General features: G+C 39.7%; 2 long non-coding RNA genes across 2 annotated transcripts; both read right to left on the reverse strand.

Annotated features, from left to right (window-relative positions):
* Positions 1 to 3,831: 3,831 nt before the first annotated feature.
* Positions 3,832 to 4,148, reverse strand: LOC145549505 (uncharacterized). The gene is made up of 2 exons (XR_014085485.1): positions 4,020 to 4,148; positions 3,832 to 3,917 (listed from the first exon to the last, which is right to left on the reverse strand). It is a non-coding gene; the product is annotated as an uncharacterized LOC145549505 (long non-coding RNA).
* A 6,785-nt stretch (positions 4,149 to 10,933) lies between these two features.
* Positions 10,934 to 11,421, reverse strand: LOC145549465 (uncharacterized). The gene is made up of 2 exons (XR_014085456.1): positions 11,122 to 11,421; positions 10,934 to 11,019 (listed from the first exon to the last, which is right to left on the reverse strand). It is a non-coding gene; the product is annotated as an uncharacterized LOC145549465 (long non-coding RNA).
* Between the last annotated feature and the right edge of the window lie 7,643 nt (positions 11,422 to 19,064).

The following is a 19,064-nucleotide window of genomic DNA, read 5'->3' on the forward strand; positions in this document are numbered from 1 at the left end:
TTTTCCTGCCTTGATGGGTCATTGTGTAAAAACAACTGTCTGCTGCACTATAAAAATGTATATTTCACAACCATTTGTGATGTGTGGTACAGAAGTATGTACGACTTAATTTAACAGGAACCGATATCACCCTAAAAACTGTGGCAACTGCAAAGGCTTGGAAGGTTTAAATGGCTTGGTTCATCTTGGCTAAGCTAAAATTGGCTTAGTTAAATCAAAAACATCGACATAACTGTCTTTGCAACTAGCCCATCAGCAAAACAGTAATTATTAATTGTTCCTGATAATGGAGGACAGCAATGTTTTTAGCTGAATGTTTGATGATTTGTCATTTTACAAATACTGTGGAAATCCATCCATCCATCCATTTTCTCGCACCCTTGTCCCTTTGTGGGGTCGGTAGGTGCTGGTGCCCATCTCCAGCTAGTGTGCCGGGCGAGAGGTAGGGGCACCCTGGACAGGTCACCAGTCTGTCGCAGGGCAACACAGAGACACACAGGACACACAACCATGCACACACACACTCACACCTAGGAACGATTTGGAGAGGCCAGTTAACCTGACAGTCATGTTTTTTATGGACTGTGGGAGGAAACCGGAGTACCCGGAGAAAACCCACGCATGCACAGGGAGAACATGCAAACTCCATGCAGAAAGACCAGGGCCGGGAATCAAACCCAGAACCTTCTTGCTGCAAGGCAACAGCTCTACCAACTGTTGGAGCTTCATGTGACAAAGCTTTTATTTACAGATTTTTAACAAAAAGACATTTGCAAAAATTATGCACACCCAATAATCTGGCAATTGAAAACTGTCACAGCTGCTCCTGTGAGCCTTTGAGACACATAATTACTCTCATCTCCAGATTTTGATTTTAAAGTGCGGATTAGAGAAAATCTGGGTAAAATTCAAATTTCTGCATCCAGTTCTTGTTTTATAATTCACTCAAAGTTCTAAGTTGTGTATTCATTCCACATTGGGAAAAACAAATCAAATGCATCAGACAGCCTTAAATTACACACACCAAAGAGAAGTGTGTGTAACCGTGTATCCCACCGCTGCTGTGCGATAATAATAAGGTCTTCTCTCTTATTTTACCTGTGTAAGTGAAGCCCCTCGGGTTTTATTTAAAGGCAGAGGAGGCAGTAGAGAATGAGAGAATGTAAATGGGTCACAGTTGAAGGAGAGCTATTGGGTTCCATTAAAACTGCTCTTGAAATTATCCATCTATTTATGCCTTGATTTACACAGTATATAGGGCGGTCAGCAGGTCACCGCCTCTACTGTACGATGGGAATGAAACAAACGGCCTTGCATTCCCCGGCCTCTCTACCCTGGAATAAAAGTCCTTTCTGATGATAGGATCACATTTGTAACAGCGAGGAATACTAGCAGTAAGTAGATAATACATCCATCTCACATCCTTCTTATCCCAGCTATAAAAAAAAATCTACATTAATTTAGCCAACAGCCCATTACGGCCAGCCTTCACATGTAAAGGTTCTGAAGGGCTGTGAAGAGGGTAAAGCCTGTAAATGAACGTCAAGTGTGTTAGCATTAGAAGAGGTGAGCCAGCTACTGGGAAAGGTTACCGGTTTTCCAATATCGATGAGAGGCCCCCCCGTCCATTTGTGTTATATTGAGCTTTCACCGTCAGGCCCATTTGCGTCCCGTTCCTCTGCACATTTTATCTGATTTACAAGGCTGCGCGTGTGCCGTGGCATCTATTCATCTGTGTTTAACATCTCGGGGGCCACTGGTTCACCTGCCTCTCCGTGTTCCCGTTGGAGCTCATTAACCGTCGTCCCTTACAGGAGCAGTCCCAGTTAATTACACAAATGGATGTGAACACCCCCAAAATGTGGAATGTCCCGGTTTATCTCCTAAAGCGGCTCACATAAATCTGATTTGACGTCTCCGCAGCAGGACCGCGTTCGCGCGGCTCCTTCAGGGGTTTTCCTCCGTTTTGGCATCTTTCTCAGATATCAGTCAGCTATAGATAATATAAATAACCAGAAAGTGATTAGGAACCGCACTTTTTCCCTCGTGGACTCAGTATTGTTAGTTCTTCAGGCACACATTTGTTGTTTGTGCATACAAATGATCCTTCTTCTAGTGTGAAGAAGAACAGGAACATGTTTGGAGATTTGATCCAAAGTCACATCGTGCATGGACGATGCGTTTTCACCATTTATTCTGGTTCAAATCCCCAATTCAGTCGACTGTAATGAAATGGCAGAGTAGTTTTGAAATGTCGCTCTGCTGCATACAACTTTACACAGAATTGGTATGAAATATTCCACTAGGTGGCGCTGGTTTGTACCCCCCCAAAAAAAATGTATAACTAAAACTGCATAGTTACGGAAGAGCAGAAACTTCAGTAAGTGTGTTGAGTTTTTTAATACAATATGAAATCCAAATCTTATAGGAACATAAATATCTTTCGCTAACTTTTAAACCCAAAAGCCTGCAAAATGACAATTAACGGATAAAATATTTATATTTTTCTTTGACGTTCGAGAGATAAAGCCAAAGTAATGAAATGCACAAGTGAATGAGGTAATTAAAAAATGTTAAAAATATGCTGATTAGAGCCTTTGATTCTTTATAGCATAAGTTGCTTAAAAGTATAAATAGAAGTCACAGGAGATGGAACTGTGCAGCGGCTTCTCTAATCTCGCTAAAAGTTGCATTTGCTTTCGAGGTAAAAAGACACGGAGGAATCTAAAAATATCCGTTTCTTATGTTAATTTCTGATTTTAAAAAGAGAGCACATGTTTGGGCTGCATAAAAAAACAGCCTCAGTTGAGCTTTTTAATAAGGCACAGAGGGTTCAAATTTAGTGATTGTTGCTCTTGTTAGAGTCTTTAAGGGTATTGTAATAACAAAGGAATTGTTATTTTCTTAAATAAAGCCAGTAAACAACTGACCAACTGCTAAGCTTGTGTATGTTTGCAAAATTTACTCGCTCTAGCCTTGTAGGTGAAATGTGTTATTTCCCTTCAGCCTTCAGGTACTTATTACCTCCCTCCAATCAGCAAAAAGAGTGAAAGTAAAAAAATAAATAAAAAAAAGAGAGAAGGAACAAAAAAATCCAAATAATTTCAGTAAATTCTGTGGACTGAACAAGAAGCCAAGGATGAGATTCAAAACATGAAAGCCATGAAAGGGGAAGTAAAGTGTGTGTGGGACGGATTGAGGATGGGAAGGAAAATACAGGTGATTGTTACCAGTTTTCATCACGAAACTTGTAGAAAATTCAACTGGGAAGGATGGTTGTGGCAAATGTTCAAGGTCATTTCTCTGGCTTCAGATGAGAAGGAAGAGATGAAACTCTAATCTCGTAATGCACGACAAATGAAAGGGGATTTATTAGTTGGCCAGCTTTGAAAGGTCACTGAAGATCAACAGGTTAGTTGTTACATTTCAGTTTTTATGCAAATATACGTTCACCAATTAAAACGTAAACTTCATCTGTTCAATTTTGAATGAAGTGACTTTAATATTCAGAAAAAAATTTGACTTCCAAAATTTTTATCAATATATTTGATCAGTTAAATTCAGTTCTACGTGTGCTGCAGTTTTTAAGTTTGGCATTTAATGTTCAATATAAAATCAAGGAATTCATCAACACATCACTGATGCACTACCACATAAAATGCCTCTTACACACATTTCACACACCCATTTTTACAATAATTTCCCCACATACGATTTCAAGATATATTTTAAGCTATTTGAGGCAGAACTGTATTAAAATCACACTCGCCAGTCCCTCAGGGCGGAATATATTCTGTAGCAGTCCCTCAGACCCAAGAAAACACGGAGAGCTTCGACGGGTGCAATAGAATTATATTTACTTCTTTCGAACCAAGTTGTTGCACTGAATACACCGTGCTTCGAATACACCGTGAAAACTAAAAGAAAAGAAAATACATTTTGCTTAAGTGCTTTTGTTTGACAAACATGAATACATAATAATAACGCTAACTTAAACTTATAGAGCTCTAAACATGTACCTCGCTCCGCTGTCCAAGGGCTGCAAAGTTTATGGCGGTAAAGTCCGTGCTGTGCTGTCTTTAGCCTGTTCTGAAGAGTGTGCTACAGTCCAGTCATTAAGATGAAGAATATCCTCTTCTTCCTCTTGTCCCTGGATATTTCAGCCCAAAGTGCTGACTGACAGGAGGCTAGCAACACTTCATCTTATTTTGTTTAAATAAAGGCACTAACTCAACATGAACCAAACTACAGCGCCCCTACTGGGTACCATGGGTAAACAACCTACAAACAGGACATAAAACATGGAACGGGCATTTACACTCCCACCAAATCATGTATGATGAGAGCTTATCAACGATTCATGCATGATTTTAAGCATGACAAATGGACGTTAAAGAAGTGAACAAACAAAAATACAGTTAACGCCACACATTAACCTTCAGCGACATAATGTCTGATGTGAGACTAATGAGCATCAATTAGTGACTTTCTAAAAGAACCACAAGTTTTTGAACAGGTCTTTCAATAATGTGAGGTTTGTGTGTTGTACCCTGCTTCTTTGCTGGATTTCGATCACCAACTTGAAGCTTGACTCTGCGCACCAAGCCATCATCCTCTTGTGGTGCTTCAACAACTCGACCCAGTTGCCACTGACTTCTGGGAAGCATGTCTTCCTTTATGATGACGATGTCATTGACCTCAAGATTGCGACGAGGCAGGTGCCATTTTTGTCTTGTGGATATGTTCAGAAGGTACTCCACTTTCCACCTACTCCAAAACTGTTCCGTTAGATATTGCACTCTGCGCCATCTTTTTCTTGCGTACAAGTCCTCCTTCACAAACTTTCCAGGAGGAGGCAATGCAACCTTTGATTTCATTAATATGAGATGGTTTGGAGTTAGAGGTTCAGGTGATTTAGGGTCATTGATTCCATCAATGCTTAATGGTCGGCTATTGATAATAGACATTGCCTCATAAAACAGTGTTCTTAGAGAAGCGTCATCCAGCCTGCCTTGTGATTGAGCAATGGTGGCATTGAGAACGCTGCGGATGGTTCGAATCTGTCGTTCCCACACACCTCCGGCATGACTGGCAGATGGGGCATTAAATACGAACTCGCACTGTTTATCTGCAAGAAAAGCCTGCAGGGCATTTCTGTCACATTCCTTGAGAGCCTCTTTTAGCTCATTTTTGGCCCCAATGAAATTTGTACCTTGATCGCAGTACAGCTTACAGACAGCTCCTCTTAAGCTGATAAAGCATCGTAGGCCATTAATGAAAGAGTCTGTAGATAGGTTCTCTAGCATTTCAATGTGGACTGAGCGTGAGGAAAGGCAGGTAAAGAGGAGTCCGTACCTCTTTTGCTCTTTGCGACCTTGCTTGGTGATGAATGGTCCGAAACAATCCATTCCACTGTAAATGAAAGGATCTGAGACTTCAACTCGTTCCTTCGGTAGTTCAGACATGCGCTGTTCTTCAGGAGGCCGCCGAAGTTTTCGACATTGAACACATCTGCTTATTAGCTTTGCAACTTCTTTGCTCCCACCAATCACCCAAAACCCATTTGCTCTGATCTCCATGAGCGTCTGGCTTCGGCCTTGATGACAAATCTTTGAATGAAAGTGAGACATGATCAGGTTTGTAATGTGATGGTCCTTTGGGAGAATAATAGGATGTTTCAAACCTTGGCAGAGTGTTGACTTTTTTAGTCTTCCTCCAACCCGGAGAAGTCCCTGATCTACAACGGGATCTAGCTGAAAGAGAGGACTTGAACTTGGAAGACTATCATTTACTTTCAATGCTCTCAGTTCTTGAAAGAAGGATTGCTGCTGGAGGAGTTTTATTATTATGTCAGCTGCTCCCTTGCGTTCATCTGCTGTTATGACACTGCCATATTGGGTTTTGTTTGGTCTCAGTCTTTTTATTCTTGCCACTACTTTAAGAAGCATTGACCAGCTAGAGAGCCTGTTGAAGCGTCTGAGGATAGTGTCTTGTTCGCTTGTTTGAGTTGTAAAGGTTTTGACTGCTTTAACTTCTGGATCACCTACCAACAGTTCAGCTGAGGGGGCAGCTGAGTAGGAAATCTCTTGTTCCCACAGAAACTTTGGGCCAGACAACCAGCAGGTTGTCATAATCTCTGATGCACCAAGGCCCCTAGAGGCATGGTCCGCTGGATTCTGAGCTGTGTCAATGTAGTGCCACTGTTTGGCATCTGTAGTTTCCCTAATCAACTGGACACGATTTGCGACAAAGATGTGAAATCTTCGTGCCTCGTTGTTGATATACGCCAAGACTACTTGGGAGTCAGTCCAAAAGAACTCCTCATCAACGTTAATCTCAAGCTCTGATCTTAGCATAACGCTCATCTTTGCTGAAGTGACTGCAGCTGACAGTTCGAGTCGTGGTATGCTTATAACTTTGGTAGGTGCGACTCTAGCTTTAGCTATAACCAGACTACAGTGCACTTTGCTGTCATCACTTATGAACCTAATGTAGGAACATGCTCCATAGCCTATGTTACTGGCGTCGGAAAAGTGATGCAGTTCCACTTTAGCAATGTCCTTTAGTTCAGGTGGATGGTAACATCTGGGTACTACGACTGATTTCAGTTTTCCCAAACCATTTTTCCAGTCCTCCCACCGTGAGCGCAGATTGTCGGGAATGGGATCATCCCATTCGGTACCTCTACGGCAGAGCTCCTGTAGTATACTTTTGCCACTCAAAGTGAATGGAGCTACAAACCCCAGGGGGTCGTACAAAGATGAGATAACTGACAGTAGGCTCCGGCGAGTAGGAGGCTGGTCCTTTGTGTTTACACTGAAGTTGAAGGTGTCATTTTTGACTGACCACTGGATTCCAAGCACATGGCCTTCAGATGTAGTATCAGGTTTGAGGTCGAGTGACTCTGTTGTATCGGCTCTTTCTGAGGGTGGTAGATGAGAGAGAGTATCACTTTGGTTGGAATTAAACTTGTGCAGACGTAAACCTCCAAGTTTGCACAGGGCTTGTGTTTCGTTTATGAGCTCTTGAGCCTCTTTGACTGATGGGACACTTGTCAACCCATCGTCTACATAAAAACTTCTTTCGACAAAGTCGGAGGCCTTTGGGTAGTCGGATTTGTGCTGTTGTGCTAGGTACTTAAGGCAAAATTAGCACATCCAGGGGAGGATCCAGCACCAAACAAATGCACAGCCATTCTGTACTCTTTGGGCTCTACATCTAGTTGTCCATCCGGCCACCATAGAAATCGTAAGTAGTTACGCATCTCTGGGCAGACAAAGAACTGATGGAACATTCGTTCGATGTCGCAGATGATGGCTACATTCTCCCTTCTGAAACGACAGAGCACTCCCACCAGTGAATTAATCATATCAGGACCTGTGAGAAGAGTATCGTTCAGTGAGACGCCAAGAAACTTAGCAGAACAATCAAAGACGACTCTTAACTTTGTTGGCTTTTTGGGATGGTACACCCCGTGGTGTGGGATGTACCAAGCGATCTCATCATCAGTCACAGGAGGGGCTAGTTCTGCATCACCACTGCTAATAACATCTTTCATAAAGGCGTTGTAATGCTCATGATACTGTTTGTCAGCTTTTAGCCTTTTCTTTAGGTGTTGCAGTCGAACCGTGGCTAGCCTCTTATTGTTGGGAAGGGCTGGTGGCTTGCTGTCCTTGAAGGGAAGGGGCATCTGATAATGTCCATCTTCTCTCTGCTTTATTGTGTCACTGAGTAGTTGTAGGAAACGAACATCGTCCTGGGATACGTACTTATCCTCATAGTTTCTCTCATTGAAGTCTGACTCCAAGACTTTAAGCACATCAGAAGTTGAGGGTGTCGGCATTTGTTTGACATTGACACGATGCACATAACTCTGACTTCCCTCTCTGTCTAAGTGGGGATTACCAGACCCAATGATACTCCAACCAAGTATGGTTCTTTGTGCAAAAGGCTCATTTAATTGTCCTGTGACAATTTCTAAGGGAGCTAGAGCTGATGGACAGTCATAACCGATTAACAAGCCACTTCACAATCTTGAAGTGGCTGTAACTGGTTGGCTAGTCTTTAAGGTGTGGCCACTGAAGTGCAGTTTCTCTAGTGGGAATATGGGACTTGTCAACTGGGATAAAGTCACGAGAGTAGGCTTGTTTTATTTTGACATGAGCATCAGAGTCAAAGCTACGCACCTGTAAGTTGCTAGCAAGTCTACTTGCCACAACTGTGTCAACAGAGGTCATTGTGCTGAGCTTTAATTGCACTGGTTGCTTATCCACATTCAGCTCAGAGGCCAGGTCTCCTAAAATGAAGGAAGAGTCACTTTGGGTGTCAAGCAGGGCATATGTGAGTATTTCTTTCTGTGGCTCTGATGTAGCTGACACAAAAACTGGTACTATGCTGGATGTTGCAGATGTTTTTCTTGTAAGTACATGGGTCATGACTTTATGTACTTCCCTGTTTGCATTTTCAGCTGGAGAAACGGAGTCCTCAGTTTTAGTTTCTTTGGGTTCTTTTATCCCCTCTTTGTGGAGACAGGTAGGGTGACGTCGGCCACACTTACTGCATGAGTGACGTACTTTGCATTCTTTAGTCACATGGCCTTTTCTCAAACATCCGAAACAGAGGTGATTTTCACGAATGAAAACTTTCTTTTCATCAATGGTTTTTGCTGCAAATGTAGGACACTTGGCCACACCATGCAGTTCGTCCTTGCAAAACAAACAAGGTGGCTTAAGTTTAGGAACGACCACTGTGGGGAAGGGAGACTTTGACTGGACAGTTGTAGTAAGTGCTTTAGCTCTCTTAATGTGTCTCTCTTCTGTTTTTTCACTTATTAGGAATGGTGAGGCGACAGGGTGGCAAGCAACTTTCGCTTCCTTTTGTAAGAACTGTGTGAAGTGAGCAAAGCTGGGGTACTCCTGATGTTTGTCTAACTCTTCCACAACAATACGACTCCATCTCTGTATTATCCAGTCTGGCAGTTTTTTGAGAAGCTTGTGATTTTCCTCACAATCATTAAGGATTTCTAGGCCCTTGACTTGGGGAATAGCCTCTGCGCAGCTCTGAAGAAAGTCTGCAAACTCTCTCAGTGCTAAAGGATCGTTGGCAGCTATTTTGGGCCATTTTGTAAGCTTGTTTCTAAATGCTCTTTGCACAATGAATGGGCTGCCATACCTTTCTTGCAGAACATTCCAGATGCTCTGGTATGCCTCTTCAGTGTTACGATAAAAATATCCCTCTACTGCCTTTCGAGCTTCACCTGCAATATAACTCTTTAGATACAATATTTTCTCACATGCAGGTAGGGGTTTGTTGCCAATTAGTGCCATAAAGGATACTTTCCAGTCAACAAACTTCAGAGGGTCACCACTAAAAATAGCCGGCTCAGGTACTGGAAGTCGGTTTAAAGTAAGGGAGTTTGCTAGAGCTTCAGCTAAACTAAGTTCTCCTCGTTCTGCACCGGTGTAGTGATGCTTAAACGACGGAGCCAACGGATTTAAGGAGGGCTGTGGTACACTGACAGAGTCATTTAGAGCGTTCTCAAAGTTGTTGCAGGATGCTAGATCACAGCTTTCAACATCATTTAGAGTGCTTAAAGCTCTTACACGTGCTGCTGCTATTCTTACTTCACTTTCTGCCTTTAAATGCTGCAGTTTAATTTTTTCCTGCTCAAGCCTTGCCTTCGTTTCCACTTCTTCTTGTTTTAACTTTGCCAGTGTTTCATTTTCCTTCAACTTCCATTCATTCTCCATGTGGTTGACTTTAGTTTGCTGTGCAAGTATTTCATGCGTAGCCTTTGCTTGTTCCATTTTAGCTGCAAATTCAGCTTCTGCTTCACGGTTGCTTGAAGAATCCGTCTTTGAGTGTGCAACTGAACCGTCTGGGAACGATGTTTCAGTTTTTGTATCTCCAAACACAGAGCCATAGTCATTTTTGTTTAGTATCAGCCTTACTCTTTCCTTCTCAAGATGATCATTGAAGGGCTGATCAATATTTTCTTGTCGTTTAGCAATAATCTCACAAATGTCTGTTGTAAGCACAGTGCAGGCATCCATTCTTTTTACTACGTTTGGAGTCATGTTTTGGTTGCGGCGAATGGGTTCATAATGTTGTTGTACAGCCGCATGCTTGTCCCTTATGTCATGACTAGCACTGTTTAAATCTCCAGGTGAGCAGAAGGCCTTCAGTTTTGTTCTAATTTCTTTAGCAGACTCCTTCCAAGAATTATATGCTCTGTTAAATGCTCGTTCATGTTTCTTTGCATCCTGTTCATGCATTTCTTTGCCCTTTTCGGTTAGGCGTCTTTCACGATTGCTGGATCTCACCTCTTGCTGTTCTAAGTTGTCAGGTTCTTCAGCAGGGTACAACATTTTGTTCCTTTAATGCGTGTGTTTGCTCTTTGTAGTAATGTCTGGACTTAAAATTGAATAAGTGTTGCTTTAACTTCAAGACTATATGGGAAACAACACTCAAATCAGACATTTAAACCATATAGGTGTAATTTAGCATCCACACATAACAAATGTGACTGTAAATACTGCTGATATACCACAAATTATTCAGAGGATAAGTAACCCATACAATTTAAGAAATAGCATTTACTTAATGCACACGAACTGTAGCTTTAAGACAATAAAACCACGACTGCATTTAAGGCTTTAAATTCTTAATTACTGTGCAGGTAATTTGGTCCTTTTATCAGCAGAGTCCTTATTGAGTAAAATACCTGAACCTTTATGAATAACCGAGACAGAGTCCAATATGAAGAGTCGTGAGGAAGTCGCAATGATTCTTGACAGGAGTTGAGTCTCTCTCGGCTGGCGCAGGCCTTGCTCGACTGACACGTGGGTTGTACTCGCCAGATATAGGACCGTCTTACACTCAGCGACGAGTTTTCACTGTAGCAGTCCCTCAGACCCAAGAAAACACGGAGAGCTTCGACGGGTGCAATAGAATTATATTTACTTCTTTCGAACCAAGTTGTTGCACTGAATACACCGTGCTTCGAATACACCGTGAAAACTAAAAGAAAAGAAAATACATTTTGCTTAAGTGCTTTTGTTTGACAAACATGAATACATAATAATAACGCTAACTTAAACTTATAGAGCTCTAAACATGTACCTCGCTCCGCTGTCCAAGGGCTGCAAAGTTTATGGCGGTAAAGTCCGTGCTGTGCTGTCTTTAGCCTGTTCTGAAGAGTGTGCTACAGTCCAGTCATTAAGATGAAGAATATCCTCTTCTTCCTCTTGTCCCTGGGATATTTCAGCCCAAAGTGCTGACTGACAGGAAGCTAGCAACACTTCATCTTATTTTACGGTTTAAATAAAGGCACTAACTCAACATGAACCAAACTACAGCGCCCCTACTGGGTACCATGGGTAACAACCTACAAACAGGACATAAAACATGGAACGGGCATTTACATATTCAATTACTTCTCAAATTTTCAGTCATTTGTCTGATTTCATCAGTTTTCTCACTCTTAGACTTGTAAAGCCTTCCTACCTTTCATTCATTTAATATCACTGCTAATGTAATCTTCTTTCCTGCCTCCTGACTGTGATTGGGTGCTCAAAGTGCTGCAACGCAGAAAACTGAAATGACTCATTATGGGTCTTTCAACAAGATAATGACTGTACCATTTTGTCAACAGAAGCGATAATAATTAAGGACGTGTGACCCTGGGCAATCCAGAGATACTAAAAGACGCCTCTCTGTGTTTGGTCCAACCTTGGAAAATGTTAAAGAAAACAAAATGCTTTCCTATTTGCAAAAAGGTATTTACAGTACATTTGCAAATGATTGCAGTTCAAGTGTTTTATTTATTTTTCAGTGGAAGGTTAAAGTTCTCTTATAACGAAATACATTCTACACATCATCTACAGTAGTGTAAGTTTCAATAGTATAAGTCTCAATAAGCCATCGGTTTCAAGAACACTTCCAATAAGAAACACTTTTATAAATAAAACTTCCTTGAAGAGTCCATCCTCTCCTGATGGACGACTTTCAGTTTCTGGTTTTCTCTGTTTTCCATTTAAATGTACGGGAAAAAAAATAATCATCATATATTCCAACAGCTGTGATGCAAACATTCAAGCTTGTGCTGAGTTTTCTGGACTCTGAAGGCGACACGTTAAACTCTGGTAAAAACCTGCAGAGACCCAAAGTTTGAGCTTCTTTAAATACACAAGCAAAAAAAAAAAAGAAGAAGAAATCTGGTTTCTCACCTAATAATCATCCAAAACTCAGTCTAGCTTGATGCTTTACTCTTCAAGGAGACCCTCTTATTTATTCCTTCATATTCACCTAGGAGTGTAAATTGATGCCTTGCATTGGCTGCGTTCAAGTTCGAGCCAATATAAATGCTCAATTTGTGTCTCGAGTCGCTTCCTGCCAGGTGGATGTGGCTGGTGTATTCAAACAGGAAGGGACAGAACTGCCTGCTTTTGAAATCAATGTTCCTCTTGTGGAAGAACAGAGACATGTAGCAGATTTACTCAGGCTTTTAGCCTGAGACTAAACTAGTTATGACTGAAATTTCTAAATTATGGTCTTTTTTTTTTGTCTTTTTTTTTTATCAGAGCAAAGCATGAATAACACTGAAAGACATGGAAGCACAACTGTTGCATCTGGCCTGCTGCACGTTTAGTTTTTATTTTCCCGGTGAGAATAACAAGTGTACAACAGAGTATTTAACGACCCTGATTAACTTTACATCGTGTTTATTAAGAAATGCCATGGAATGTACCAGGGTTATTGTGAGATGCATTTTCGTTCTTGAGTTGTTTTTTTGATGCGTTTGTCAAATTTCATCTCAGTAAAGTGTTGTTGTGTCCTGGTGACACTGATTCCTACTGAAAAAATAGATTTTTGATCACCTTCTACTGTACAATTGCAACTGGAATACCACTTTGATTTTTTTTCCAAAAACATGGAGTCAAATTTCCTTCACAATGTCATGCAACATTTTTCTTTTTTTTATATTTTATTCTTGCATAACAGGTTAAGTTGTAATGTTTGATCTGTTGCAATGATTTAGTTTTTTTTTTATAATTATTATTTGATGTCACTTTTTACGTTATTACGCCATTTTATGTAATGCCACCAAACAATGTCCTTTCTTTTTTTTTCTTTTGGCTCTTCCCACTCCAGTTAACCGCTTCTTTAATGCTACTATTGTAATTTGATTAAACCCGGAGATTAATCAGATTTAATCTCACGTTAAAATACAGTTAATGTGAGATTTTATTGTTTTCTGTTAGGCAGAAATATTTTCTCACGCACAGAACTTCACCAATTTGCCAATTTTTCTATGACGGGAAAGGAAAAATGTACATTTTGATAAAAAATAAAAATAAAAGTTTTCTTTTAAACATTTGATCAGACTAATTATTTAAGTCAGCCAAAAATCCAAGGGATTAACGGGATGGAAATTAAATTCCCATTTTGTGTGAGTTAAATTTTGTCAAAGAAAGACGTCAGCTGGTAAACTGGGGTTAAAAATTTCAGATAATTACTGAATACTTGCTAACTCAAGTTATTCATCTGATAAAGAAACAATTTGTCCCTCTAATTTTCAGCATGCATGTTTTTGCCCCTGCCATCATTTCCAGCCTCCCTGTTCCTGACTGCAGAGAAAATGCAGCATTACCAGATGTGCTAAGGCACGGCAGGTTTCCATTTGAACGCCTTCTGGAAAACAAAGCTGTTTACAGAGATCCGAAGGCTGGGGACAAAAGCCCCGCTGCGATAGTTTGCTTTAAGGTGAGAGAAGAAATGTATTCCCTATTTTTTATCATTTGGCTCAAAGTTGGGCTTTAATGACTTCTCACTCACTGATGTGAGCTGCCTGAACCATAACGAAATAACACATTTAAATGTTGTTGAAACACATGGAGTGGAGGCTTATTGACATTCATGAGAATGTGAGAGTGTATTTATCAAAAGGAGACAAACAAAAGCCATTTTTGGGATCTGACTCAAAAAGCACATCACGAATAAGTGACTGGGATATTAGCTTTATGCTCTCAATACAGCATTATGGTAATGTGCAGATTCCAAACTGAGAGCTTCAGATGTTACAAACCAACCAAACATATATGGTTTAAAAATAAAAACACCCAGCGATGCATGGGGATAACCTCAGCCCTCCTCTAATCTGCTATGTAAATAAAATAATTATATTGACTGAATTAAAGTGCAATCTGTCGAGTTCAAGTGTATTTTTTACTGCAACTACTCCTGCTGCCTTTTAGTAACTTTTAATGTTGTTAAATATATATGGAGTTAGTTGTATTAAAAAATATATATTGTTTTTTTTTTACTTAGAAAAATGTCTGTTTTGTACACTGGATAACTTGTCATGTAAATACTAAATGCCTTAACATCAAAAGAAAATGGAAGCAGCCATGTCTGGAAAATTATTTTTGTACTACTAACCAAAATAATAGCTTAAAAATAAATAAATAAAATGCCAGGGGCGGGGTTGTCTTTATTGTCAAGAAGGAATCGATGGTTTATATTAAAGTGACTTCCACCGATTTTTCAGCTAAATGTCAGCTAGATTGTCTTATTCCTGGACATCATGGGTTTCTATCAGACTGAAAAGCTCCCAAATCTCCTCCTGATCTCGGCTTTATGAGTTTTATGACACTATATGAAGGAAATTTGGCTGGTCGCAGAACAAGCTGCCTGTTCGCAGCCAAACTTTTCTTTTTAGATTTTACAACCAGCATGTTTTGGAGGATTACCAGAAACTGTCTAATCATAAAGAAGTTGAATTTCCAATCACGGTCTCCTGTGTTCTCCATTTATTTTAAAAACTAGCTTAGCGTCCGACAAAGGACATCCTGTGCAAACTGGAGGACCAATAGTAAAAAGGAAACGATTTTTCATTTCAGGTGCACCAGGTTACGTCATGTATGGTTTTCAAGTAGCACATTACTGGAAAACTGTTTTTACATTTCTCCAGCCACACCCAGGTCTGATGATCATCTGAATTTTAGAATCAATTAATAGCTTAAATAGTACTTTGACAACATGAAGTAGGCAAAAAAAAAAAAAAAAACAAATCCATTCCCAATCTAAAAAAAAACAAGAAAAGATGATAAACAAAAAGTCACTGATGTCAATCAGACTTGAAAGAGTAAGAATCTGTGGAGGGAGATAAAGATTAGGGTGATGACAATGAGCCCTTCCAACCACAAAACCAGGAGCTCATCACCAAAGACCAACCGTCACAACACCAGTAGGAACATGGGAAGAAGCTGATCAACAAATACAAGAAGAGTTTCATTCCTAAAATGGCAATAAAGTTTTTTCCGAAAGGCTGTTTTGTTTAAAAAAAAAAAAAAGTTTTGATGCTACTGAATTTAATGAACATTAAACTTGACCAAATAAATAGTGGAGAGAAAAAGGGGAAGACATGCAGCAAATCGAGACAGAGGATCAAAACTGGGAATGTGGCCTCAGCACACGGTGGAGCCACCCAACGCACCAACACACTACCTTTTATCAAAATACAGATATAATTTTTAATTTTTAATCTAAATATACTAATATACGTTTCCACTTTCTTCCTTTGAATGCATTGTTTTCTACTAGAAACACCAGATTTTTCCCACAGTTGGATTCACATGAATTCCAATTTCAACCTTGACAAACTTGGAAAATCTTTCAGTTACTTTGAGGGTTAAATCCCCTCATTAAGGAATTATGAGTGGAGGAAGTGAAATATTGAATCATTCTCTATTCTGCAAAAACGTAACATTCACAACTTTACACATTACAGCTTAGTTTTAAAATAAAACTAGTTATTCTAAACTAAACGTTTAGGAATGCTTCCTAAATGAGCTACATTGTTGTTCAAAATGAATCATCTCCATATCCTTCAGATTTAATTTGAGTCTCAAAATGAATTACAAAGAAAAGAGAAAATTTATGTTCTAAAGGATAGTCTTTTAGAAAAACACTGCTAACAAAAAGATATAAAATTAAATGGTTTTAATATTTATCTGCCATGATACATCCACTTTATGAACTTTACTTCATTTTAAGAACTTCAATTAAATATTTTAGTGTCCAGTTGATGTATGCCAAATCCCATAACCTTCATCTGAGGTTATGCATGCATGAATTCACTTTATTAAAAAAAACAAAAACGTTTTTTTCAGCAGATCCTTCTCTCTGCCATGTTTGATGCAAGTTTTACATTATACGAATTTACCAAAAGAAAAACCAGGGTAAATATCTTTGTTTTTGTTTTGATTTGAAGTTTCTCCCAAACGTCTTGCTCCTCTAACACGATTAACAAACTTCTCACAAAAAATAAAGATCTGGAAAACTAACGAGTGTGGGTCAGAACCACAAGCTTTTGGAAGGTTCCATCACAAGATCTGATTCTGTTAGTTTCAAAGATGCAACTCACTCAAATTACAGCAACAAAACAACAATTAAAAAGTAAACCTTCCCTGAAGCAAAAAAAAACAGCTAATCATTTATTTCGACAATCACTTTTTCTTTAACCTTTATATGTTTAAGTGTGAAACATTGTGATTACAACTTTTATAACAAACAATCGACAGATGACTGAAGTTGTAATCCGCGGCCATTAATTATCGCCAACAGCTTGGTTGTGTGATTAAATTTGATTAGTCAAAGGGGCTCATGATGTATTCCCTTCTTGTGCCAGATGTCTTAATAATTACAGTTACTCTGGTTCCAAACTTGTGCCGAGGCAATTAACAGCGATGCAGGTGTTTCCTGCTGCTTGGGCTGCTGCCCAGATGTTGCCTCTCTTCAGGATTTGGTCAGATTAGTGCCATATGTGAGAGAAATGGTGGGTTGTGGAGTTAGCGGTTTATATTCATATGGGTTCCCAGGTTTGTTTATTAAAATGTGTTTTTATCTTTCGAGGAAGTGCATTTCAAAGAGGATTTAGAAGAAATTCAATTAATTCTCCCTCACTTCCTTTACAGATCTGCAGAAACGGGCGTGTATTTTACCATACATATATATAAAATGCTTTAAAAAGTCATGTCAACTTGTGGGATTTATTGAATAATTTTAATTAAATTGAATTCAAAAATGCCTTACTAACAGCAAAGGAATGTTAAATGTTGTTGTAGCTCAACATTTAACAAAAACTTGTGGACGATGACGGGCAGAAAGACTTTTTAGAAGCAGTGAAGTCGACACATTTTCTTCATAATACATGACTCATTTACTTCTGCCACACCTTTTCAAATCTCTGACCGTTTGGTCAGAAAGCCGGGCAGAGAGATGGAGTCAGGATTATCATCTCTGCCTGTTATGATCAACAGAGGAGATGTTTGAACTTCTCTTCCTGCTCTTTGGCCCTGCTCTGCATCCACAAAGCCTCTTAGTTCACGTATTATATGAGCTTTTGAAATGTAAAGCAGCTTCTCCTGGTTGTAAAAAAGAATTTTTAAAAAAGCAGCTTGTCACCGTAGTTACATATGGTAACTACTACTGTCGAAAAGTTGAAAAAAAGGGTAAATCCTTCCAGCTGCACAGCTTCCAAAAGCAGAAGGAGTAATTGTCCCAAAAAGAAGCAATGCCTCAACTAAAATAAAACAAACGATGCATTAACTTTATTGCAATATATTTTGTAAACCAAAGTGGCTGTATAAGTTTACATTTATTGTTGATTATCTGCAGCTCAAATGCATTCCCCCCAATTAATACTTGCTGAATGTTCTTTATCAAAGAGACCGCACACTTTCTGCATCACCAAGCTTTCCAGCTGGATATTCACACGCTCTGGTGGAATGGCAGAATTAGTTTGAATTCGCTGGTCTCCTGGCATAGACCTGGGTTTTAATCACAAAGCCTGAATATTAAATGGGGTTGCTGTACAGCCCATTGCAGAAAGCTTAGTGCTGCTTTAGGTCATCCACTCCAAAACCACACGTTTGATCATTGATCTTCAGCCAGCCAGCCAGCTGGGGGATTTAAAGTTTTCAAAAACAATCTTGGTTGGTAATTCACAATATCTAATGTAACAGTGTCACTGGCAGCAAAACAGTCTCACATGTTTAAGTTTTAACCATCTGATAAAAACCGTCAAACGCAAGTGAAAGACAGTTGTTTGGGATGTTCAAGAACCATCCAGAAATCCAGATGTGCAATTTCTAATGTCTCTGTTGGCAGTGAAAGCCGTTTCACATCTGCTTGGACTGAGAGGAAGTTGGTCAATACAGAAGTCCTCTCTCTGGAACCAACACCTCCCAGAACAATTGAAATTTGCAGATGCTCTTAAGCTAAACTAAAAATCATGAAGAGAAACATTATAGTCAAACTGTGTCTCAGGTTGTTTTTGCCACCATGAGATGGATTAGATTAGGAGAAGTCAAGGTGATGCATTCAAACCTAAAACAACTGAACTAACTGCCAAGCATGGTGATGGAAGCATCATGCAGTGGGACTTTACACGCTTTAATGACGCCGTCACTGATACTGGATGCCTGAAACTTAGACACTCCTGGTTGTTTCCACAGCGAATGTAGTTTGGAAAGAACTCAGTTGTACTGTTTGTCCTGTGTCAGGAAAAACAATTTGCATTAAAGAAAAAACCATGACAAACATTTCAGCCAAAATTAAATCAGAGGCTTAATTACTACAAAATACTCATGTTTGAGGTCCTACAATTCTTCTTCCAGGCTAGAATTAGAATCATTTTGCAACTTACAACTGTGAATGATTACATCAGTAAAATATATCACTCATGTCTATGATCGACACGTGACAGGACAGTGTAGGACACGTTGCTGTGTGGGGATTTAGTTTCCTTGAACATTTGCGAGTCGCTGCAGCCTTTTGCAGCCCGGGATTTATATTTACCGACGATACACATCGCTGAGGAACAAACGGGCGATGGAAACGCTCTGAAATGTTTATCTTCATTTGCTGATCTTAATCTGTGCAAATTTGCGGCAGAGTAAACAAAGGGGGAAACTTGCTGCAAACACGGCTTGATGTTCCGCTGCAGTCGTCGTCGGTGGGCGAGGGGAGGGGGGTGTTTGGAAAGAAAAGCAAAGAAAAAG

This window comes from Poecilia reticulata, chromosome 20, assembly GCF_904066995.2.
Source record: "Poecilia reticulata chromosome 20, P_reticulata-male-v2, whole genome shotgun sequence".
In the NCBI taxonomy this organism is placed as follows: Eukaryota; Metazoa; Chordata; class Actinopteri; order Cyprinodontiformes; family Poeciliidae; genus Poecilia; species Poecilia reticulata.